Source organism: Amblyomma mixtum, chromosome 2, assembly GCF_055824585.1.
Source record: "Amblyomma mixtum isolate Tamu chromosome 2, ASM5582458v1, whole genome shotgun sequence".
In the NCBI taxonomy this organism is placed as follows: Eukaryota; Metazoa; Arthropoda; class Arachnida; order Ixodida; family Ixodidae; genus Amblyomma; species Amblyomma mixtum.
In genome coordinates, this window is record NC_143013.1 from 255,620,311 (window position 1) to 255,629,641 (window position 9,331).

Below are 9,331 nucleotides of genomic sequence, written 5' to 3' on the forward strand. Positions count from 1 at the left end.
GGCCTAATGTTTTTTCTGTACAAAGGAGCTGGGGACCGAAGTGACTGTGCTTCCTACGGGCCAATCAAGGTGACCCCTGTACTGTATAGAGTTTTTACCCAAGTCCTGCGTCGTCGGATCCAAGCTTGTGCGCAAAGGTCATTAATCTTGGGTGAGCTGCAGAATGGTTTTCGCACAGGACGTCGACTGGACAACAATCTGTTCGTGCTCAAAATATGCATTGAAATTGCAAGGGCACAACGAAGACCACTATGGGCTGCTTTTCTCGATATAGAGAAGGCGTACGATGGAGTGGACCATGCCAGGCTTTGGCAGATTCTTGTCGAGAGAGGCCTTCCCACGGAGGTAGTCGATAGGGTCAGGGGGTTATACACGGTGGCATCAGTGGTGGTGGAGTGGCAGGGCCTTCAATCAGAACGCCATAGAACGTGGTTTGAAGCAGGGATGCCCTCTGTCCCCGCTTCTATTCATGCTAATGCTGAGTGACCTGGAGTGCGACCTGGGGACATGCGGAGCAGGTTTCGACCTGTCATACATGGTTGAAAGCGTGGTCCAGTGTCAAAAGCTCCCTGCCCTGCTTTACGCCGACGATATAGTGCTGGTGGCGGACTCAGGGGAGGAGCTCCAAAGGCTCCTAGACGTGTGCAGCTTGCGAGCCAGACAGCTGGGACTCCGTTTCAGCGCTCGCAAGAGCGCAGTAATGACCTGGGGGGCTCCCGAGATGGGGGACGTTGGGCAAGTGCTTACACTGCTGGACAGGGTGATCCCATCGGTGTCGTCGTACCGCTACCTTGGCGTGCAGCTCACCGCTGGCGGAGATTACCTCGTCGCCCATGAAAAACGGGCACATGAGAAGGCTCTGAGAGGCCAGTGTATACTCAAGGCACGTGGGTTGCGGGCTTTCAGCCGCATGGAGGTGGTTAGGGGCCTATGGAAGGCGGTAATGGTACCTGGACTCACTTTTGGCAATGCGGTGCTGTGTCTGTCGTCTGCTACCCGAGAGTTTTTAGAGCGACGGCAACGAGAGGTGGGCAGACAAGCACTGGGCGCCCACCGGTCGACGCCCCAACGAAGCGGTACAGGGTGACGTTGGGTGGTCCGCGTTCGAGGTACGCGAGGCAGCGGCGCAGCTGGGCTTTGAAATCCGGTCGTGGGCCCTGGGGCAAGAGCGCTGGGTGAATCGGGTCCGACGCTACCTCCTATACTCGAGCCTGTCCACAAGATGGGTGAAAAGAGTCCGGGGATTAGCGACCAAGTTTGAGGCCCCCCTCCCAGCTCTGTGTGACCTGAAGGGAACAAGCCTGAGCAGAGGTCAGCTGAGAGCGAGAGTGTCAGCAACCGAGACGCAACGTTGGAGGACGACCGCGGAGAATAAGTCAGCCCTCAGTACGTATTGCGCTCGGAAGACGGAGATCAAGCAGGAGAGATTCTACGATAACTCCGTAGGAAGTTCACGGCTTTTCGAGGCGCGTGCTGGAGTGCTACGGACACGGCTTTGGTGGGCCAAATGCAAGAGACAAGACGCAACCGAAGCGGGGGTGACATGTGTGGTGTGCCAGCAAGGGGAAGAGACGGCCGAACACGTAGTTCTGACCTGTCCGGTGCTTCAGCCACAACATCCGGTTGGAACCCTTTTTGCGCAGGCCCTTGGTTTCCCGCCGCTCCGGCCACTGGATGGCAATGCGGCTGCCATTGCAACAGCAGATATCGGAGGGACAGATGCCGTGGCAGATGCGGTGAAAACAACCAAAGGTCGTTTGACATTGTGGAGAGAAATCTCCATGAAGACGAGGAAGACTACAAAATAGGCTAGGACACTTTCGGAGGTTTTTCTCCGTAAGGACTGCCCGATACAAAGGGAAAGCCACGTATCCGAATCCGAATCCGAGATGGCGGTATGCCGAGTAGCTCTCGACTGCTCTAAACTGCTGTAAACAACGGGAAAATCGTCGCGTTTGGATCATTTTCAGAGGTATGCAGTGTCGCATACCGACTGTAATTTCATATAGGTGGCTTGTGACTTCTGAATTCCTATTTGAAGGCAAGTACCGTGATTGTGACGCGCTTGGAGTGTATTGCGTCTGTAGAGCGCGCGGAATTTTGTTGTCGAGTGCAAATACACGTCGGAAATTTGCTTTGGCCCCAAAAGGACGAACACAATTCGCAAAGGAAACGAATGCCCAAGGTAAATGGAGCAACTGCTCTGCCTGGTTTGCTTTGAATGTTCAGCGTTTTGTTATATTAAATGTCGAAGGTTTGTTAGAGTACCGCGGGCCTCTCGCATTTTTTATCTTTCTCCTTCGCCGAGGAAGACGGTGCCGTGTCATTTATGGTGCGGGACGAGCTCATAATGGGATTTTTCGTACGCAGCAACGCTCAGAGCATCACGAACGAGTGAAACAAGGTGGAGGCAGAATTGCATGAAACGGCATGTACCGCTCGAGAAACCTTCGTTTCATGTCTAGCATTGTGCGCATTAAATTCTGGGTGCTTGGTTGATTGTTGTGGTGGGTTTTTGTTCTTATTTGTGTTTTTGATGTTTTTTTTTAGGTTTATGACTGCTTTTGCTTTTAATGCATGACACTGCTTTTTTGCTGAGATATTTTTTATTTCTCTATTTGGTTTAAAAACCCATTTATGAGAAGCTAGTGCCGCAAGTACTTTATACGCAAGGGATAAGAAGGGTTCTGCGATTACATGTGTGCTGTCTTGTTTTCATGCCGATTTCCAGCCGCCACTAAATGTGTTCGGAGTAATAATGCGCTGTCACCTGCTCTAGCTGAGGATCATAAGTGTGCCTCTTTTCTGTCTAATAAACAGTTGGTAGAGTGCCCATGTGTTGTCGTTCTTGTGCCGTTGTAGTTGCACGGCCGTTCATTTCAACAGTATCACCTTTAATTACCGCATGCATTAGTGCTGAAAAACGTAATAAAAACGCATTTAAGCAAGAACACCTGCATCCTTTATAAATAGCACCAACATGTACTCTGTCAAGCAGATTGAGGCAGTGGCGTTAAGAAAGCCGAATTCCGTGAAAAAGTAAACGGCAGCAGGTTTGGTTTGGTTTATTCAGGTTTAACGCCGCAAAGGGACTCGGGCTTTGAGGTACGCCGTAGTAAAGGGCTCCGGAAATTTTGACCACCTGGAGTTCTTTAACGTGCACTCACATCGCACAGCACATGGGGCTCTAGAATTTCGCCTCCATCGAAATTCAGCCGCCGCGGCCGGGATCGAACCCGCATCTTTAGGGTCAGCAGCCGAGCGCCGTAACTACTGAGCCACCGCGACGGGGCTAAACAGCAGCAAGGTTCATTCGCTTGGTGTCATCCGCCTTTAAAGAAAGTTCCGAGAGCGGGAGATTTTCGTTCACACGCTTTGCAGTACACAGTTGTCGCGAAATGGGCATATATAACTTCCACTCATAAATGATGCAAAATGCCCGATTCTTTTGGAACTTTTGTCATGCATCAACGCACGAAGGTTGCATCGCGGTGGACGAGAGCGCGAGTGACTCCTTGTCGTATGCAGCTCCTTGCATTAAGTGCCTTGATCCCATAGCTTGAGCAATCTGAAATCAGGTTCGAAAGCAGAAGTTTAAAACCGAAACTCCGGGAGAGTTTATTCAGTTTACTCGTGAACATGTTCTCACAATCGTCTGATATTGAAAGAAATGACCACAATCAGTATGCTAAAGATAACAAAATGTGTTTAAAACATTGAAGATACGTGTAAGAGCGACATATAGTTATTTTCTCTGCCACAGTTTACCGAATTCAAGCTCAAACTTCACCCATCCTTGACTTTGCGAGAAAAAACTGTGCTGGCCACAATATTGTGTTGTAAGATGGCTTCCAAGATGGCGACTTACATGCGTGGACCGCTTTGCCAGCTCAGCTTTATTTATTTATTTATTTATCATCATACCCACAGCGCCATTGGCTGGCATAACAGTGGGGGGGTAGAAGAAAAAGTACACAAATGCCACCGCGTGCAGGTGGTTACAAAAAAAAAAGATAACAATGAGATAGAAAGAACACGGAATTATTATACACAAAAAAATGTCACAGCATGGAAGAAAATGAATCATTTGATAATATGGACACTACTTCCTCAGGCAGCTTGTTCCATTCCGAAACCGTTTTGGGGAAAAAAGACATTTTAAAAAGGTCAGTCCGGCACCTGTATTCTTTAACTTTAAGTGAATGATCTCTACGTAAAGACACGTAATCAAGGTTGGCTATATATTTGGTTCTGTCTATTCCAGTTCTAGCCCCCTGGACGAATCAATAAATCAACCGGAAAGATGTACCGACCGCATATCCTCCTTATAGAGTCAACGTGTAAATTTTGTCTGCGATTTAATTTCACATGCTTAGAATATGATAATTTAGGTTCCGGAACAAGATTGCGATCTTTTGTTGTATTTATGCTGGAGTGTGCCAGGAAATTTCCAGTGTGGAGAAAATTAAAAAATTTCCAAATCCCAGGAGAAAATTACAGCCTTCTTTCCGCTGGGCGCCTATGTGTGTTAGATGCATTGTGTCAAGTGCTAAACAAGTTCATAAAAGTTCTTGACCCACTGCAGAAACGCATGTGAATCTGGTTTCTTTTGTTATTTTTTTGACCCTCACCATGAAGCGCGATCGAGCTAATCCCCAACATTTTGAGAGCTCAAGAAGGGGAGACAAACGATAAGAGTTTGACCGTACTCATTAGAGACCACTTTAACCAGAAGAGCAAGGTTTCGGGCTTGTTGGTAACGCATTTAAAAGGAAGAAACAGAGCGAAAAAACACGGGATTACCCACCCTCTCATGTTTTCTATTTAAGCGTCTTTCCACCTGAATAAAATTTCAGTCGCGAGTCAGCGCTCGTGTGTGTGTCGTTTCTTCGTGTGTCCGTGTTTCTTCGAGCTGCTTCTTACTTTTAACCACTTTAATATTATGGCACTATCATAAATAACAAAGCACAACCACGATAAACAATGACAAACCAATAAAAACAGTGCGAAACAATGGCCGTAGAGAGCTAGTGCACCTAGTTCATATTTGGTCTAACCATACAAATCGACGGTCATTTTCTATTGTGCGCGATGGCCAGGGCTATCTCCTCTGTTGTTTGTGTCATTCTTGTCATAATCGACGCCGTGGTGATTAGCCTGTGTTCCCATTAATTATTCTAACTCTAGAACGCGCTAGAACGCTCCAGTGAACAGCACCCTATTGATCGAGCACCCTGCTGCCCTGAAAGCAGCTCGTGTGCGCGGCGTTCAGCAAACAGCCCAACAGAGTGTTGTTCTCGTCATGCCTAGTTTTGTGTCGAGAGTGAATAGCCACGCCAAATATGAAGTGAAAACTGAACCTAAAGGCTTCCTTCGAAAGAAACTGGGAAAGGAATGTGCCCCGAGTTTTTTTTTTTTTTTCATGTCTTCAAATATTGTACTTGCTTCCGCCTTGTGTGCTGCTCACACGTTTCTGTTACCTTTTTTTCCTTTCCCTTTCCGCGGTATTTCAGTGGCTTTGGCCCGAGACAGCTCACCCCAAGGTCGCAGATCAAATTTTGCTGCGTTTCGGTTTTGACGAAATACGAAGCCGCGTTCGTATACCGTTGTCGTATACAGTGCCGTTCGTATACCGTTGTCGCGCTAGCATAGCCGCTTCTGCCGTACGGTCGTAATTAACGTATATTGCGTATTTTCCGTACAGATATATAAAGAAAAGTATGTCAATCCGGAGCCCTCCAATACGGCGCTGCCCGTAGAGCCTCGGGACGTCGACCTCACAACCCACTAACACTCCATGCGCATCGACAGGGCACGTAACGCTATTGCGTGGCGGTCTATAAATCTGCAGAGCCGCGCTGTTACCGCGTGTGTACGACACAAGGCCAGTTCATATACGTGGAATGGCATCTGCCACCTTGGCAGTTGTACGCGCTGCCAATTTACTCGGCAACGGCCGAGTAAGTCCACTTATATTGAGGGTCCGCCGGTGCGCTCTATGTTGCTGCTGGCGATGGATCATTAGTATTATTTTCTAATCACTACTGCAGCGCCCGATACTGCACCGATACTTCACCTGCATTAAACGATTCCTGCCACCTGCGTAGATTTCTGTAGACAGCACACACGCCTGTAAACGAACGCGTCATTTGAGGGAAGTCCGCGAGACAAAAAGCTTGACGCTTTCCCTTCTCCGCCATTAGGCAACCACGGCGCCGCTTCGGTCATCGCTAAAACTGGCCACCACTGAACGTATTAGGCGTACTGTGCTGCGCCGGTTATGATGATGTCACCTTTGGGATATTTTGGGGAGGGGATGTTGGACGCCTGTTATGTTGCCCACAATTGTGGCAGCTGCACTCATGGTGTCCAAATGAAGGGGATAGGGGACGTGGAGGGGAGTTCGCCGTCGCCGTCATCGCTGCGCTCTCGGAATCCTGGCGACGTGGAGGGCAGCTGGTTCTCCACGATCAGCAGGCAGCAGGTCCGCGACAGCAGCAACACCAGCTTCAGCAAGAGGTGGATGAGCCGCGGCACGGTGGGATATCAGGGGCTTGCTGGAGACAAGCAGGCTGGACTTCGACCAGCTGCAAGGCTAGCCAGGGGCATAGCGAGGACTGCAGGGCAGCGATGGCTGTCGGCAGGTAGTAGCCGCACCGAGGGAATCGCGCGGCAGCTACAGGGGACCGCAGGCAACTGGTGCAGGGCACCAGCGCGGCGGGCACGCTGGTTGCCACACGTGCGCGCGGCAAGGACTTGGGGCGGCAGGCACCACGAAGTTGTCAGGAAGTTCGAACCGGCATTTTTTCGGGTTCGGTTCGGGTTCGGGTTCACGCCTTTCGGGTTCAGTTCCGGGTTCGGCTCCAAAGGGCCATTCCGTTCCGGTTCGAACCGGTTCGGACTGTCCCGAACCGGTTCAAACGGGTTCAAACTGGTTCAGGACAAAAAAAAAATAAAACGCAGATGAGTTTCAGTCAACCCTGCCATGCGTTTTCATTTTTCTGGGACATCGATATACAAAATAAAAAATGCAAAGATTTGTTTACGAGAACATAAAACTGTGATAGTTGGTAAGAGTTCATGCTTAAGCAGCGCAGTAAACAGGACAAAAGGAAGACTGGAGGCGACACAGACGCTGACTAACAACTGGTTATTACATTCTCGGAAAAGTGTATGAATGCGCAGGACACAGTGAACAATCCAGAAAACAGAAGAACAAAGATTCAAACTAAAAAACCGTACTGCGCATGCACATCATAGTCGAGTCATTACATCTTTTTCAACGAAATATGAAGACTATATTCCATAGTAGACAGCACTCCGCTATCTCCTGGACCTCACGCAGTTGCCAGGAAAGCCTGACTCCTTCTCTACCAAATTGATGGATGGTGAAGCAGCACGCCCATCTGCTTTCTTCCTGATCATAAAGGCCTCCACCATCTCTCTACAAATTCTATCTGAGTGAATAAACAGGAAGTGGGGAAGCAATGAGCATTTGTTCGAACATCACTGATGGGTGAAAAACGTAGCGGTGTCGTACAACTTGGCTTAGCATTGCAGCGAGTGCAACGGTTGCTTCCCCCAGTAGATAAGACAAGTGTCGTGTTTAATAACCATTTTTGCATATGTAGGGAGTTGGTCGAGGCCTATGTGATCAGGAAGGAAGTAGATGAGTGTGTTGCTTCACCATCTATCAGTTTGGCAGACAAGGAGTAAGGCTTTCTTGGCAGTTGTGTGAGGTCCAGGAGATAGGGGAGTGCCGTCTACTATGGAAGGTAGTCTTCGAATTTCGTTGAAAAAGACGTCATGACTCGACTGTGATGTGCATGCGTAGTATGGTTTTTAAATTTCAACTTTTGTTCTTCTGTTTTTGGGGTTGTTCCCTGCGTCCAACGCCTTTATATACTTTTCCTAGAATAAAATAACCAGCTGTTAGTCAGCGCTCGTGTCATCTCCCGTCTTCCTTTTGTCGTGTTTACTGCGTGACTTAAGCATGAAAAAATTGTTTAATGCGAGGTGTTCTCACTTTACCCATTTTACTTATTGTCCGCAGCAAAGACGAATTTGCGGCAAGAGCCGTAAAATGAAATGAACTCGAAATTAATGAAAATCGGCTATGTGTACGCTGTAATCCACCTTGTGGGGTGTAAGGCGAAAAGCCGGTGGATTTTGCATCTACAAGACCCTCCTGATTGAGCAGTTCGGGAGACCCCGTCGCGCGATTAATAGGCCTCCCTTGAAGCTGGAGTCAGTTGGGACTTTCTCGTGCACAGTGTACTTACGGGGCCCCAAGACTGCCGCCGCACGCGCCCTCTACGTTCCCGCGCACCACTGAGAAACGAAACTGCCATGTATCGGTACCTACCTACAGACGGACACCTTTCCGTAGCCTCAAAACCGACTTGCCAGTCCCCCCTCCTTTACTAAATGGTAAGAAAATGTGCGAGAATCCCTCGACCGCCCATCTGCCGCCCAACGAGAGCCTCGTGGGAGCACAGGTTCTCCCTAACATCCAGAACTTACGAAACATATTTTATTTAAATCACCTATTCGACATCGCTTTGTGACTCCCGTTATGTATCCCGAACCCCTATAGCTCAGTATCTTCAAAAACACAGCTAATCGTGGCTTCTCACTACAGTACAGTAAGAAATTACGATATTGTCTTATTATGATGACGTCAACCTCCTCTCTTCTGATAAAAATAGTATCATGAAAAACGCGCGCTTGGATGGGTTGAGAACGCTTCGTTTTTGCACGGACACGAATTGTCAACAGCCCCGACGCGGTGGCTAAGTGGTTACGGCGCTCGGACCCGAAAGACGTGGGTTCGATCCCAGCCGCGGCGAACGAATTTCGATGAAGGCGAAACTCTAAAGGCTTGTGTACTGTGCGATGTCAGTGCTCGTTAAAGGACCCCACGTGGTCGAAAATTCCGCAGCCCTTCACTACGGCGTCTCTCATAGCCTGAGTTGCTTTGGGACGTTAAAATCCAATAAACCAAAACAAACAAACCAAATTGGCAAATGCCACTTTTCATGGAGCGCTATCAAAGGGAACCTTTGAGTTAACAAAATTTTTTGCGCCCTTGATAGAGTGATAAAAAGTGGTTAATCTGGCGTGCGCCATTTGTCCACCAACTTGTTTCAGGCATTTATTTTCAAAACTACAAACGGCCTCTTTCTGGCATCTATGCTTAATAGGCGACTAAGTGCTCGCCTGTCTTTTCTGGACATGCTCGCGAGGAAAACCGCGTCGATGGCCTACGAAGGCAATCATTGCCTACGCGTTCGCCGGCTCGGCAAGGCATCCCGAATGGAAGAAGCGCGGT

The 9,331-nt window shown here is 48.7% G+C and overlaps 1 pseudogene; it reads left to right on the plus strand.

Moving 5' to 3' along the window:
* Window positions 1-895: 895 nt before the first annotated feature.
* Window positions 896-1,808, plus strand: LOC149363612 (uncharacterized; annotated as a pseudogene).
* The last annotated feature ends 7,523 nt before the right edge of the window (window positions 1,809-9,331 follow it).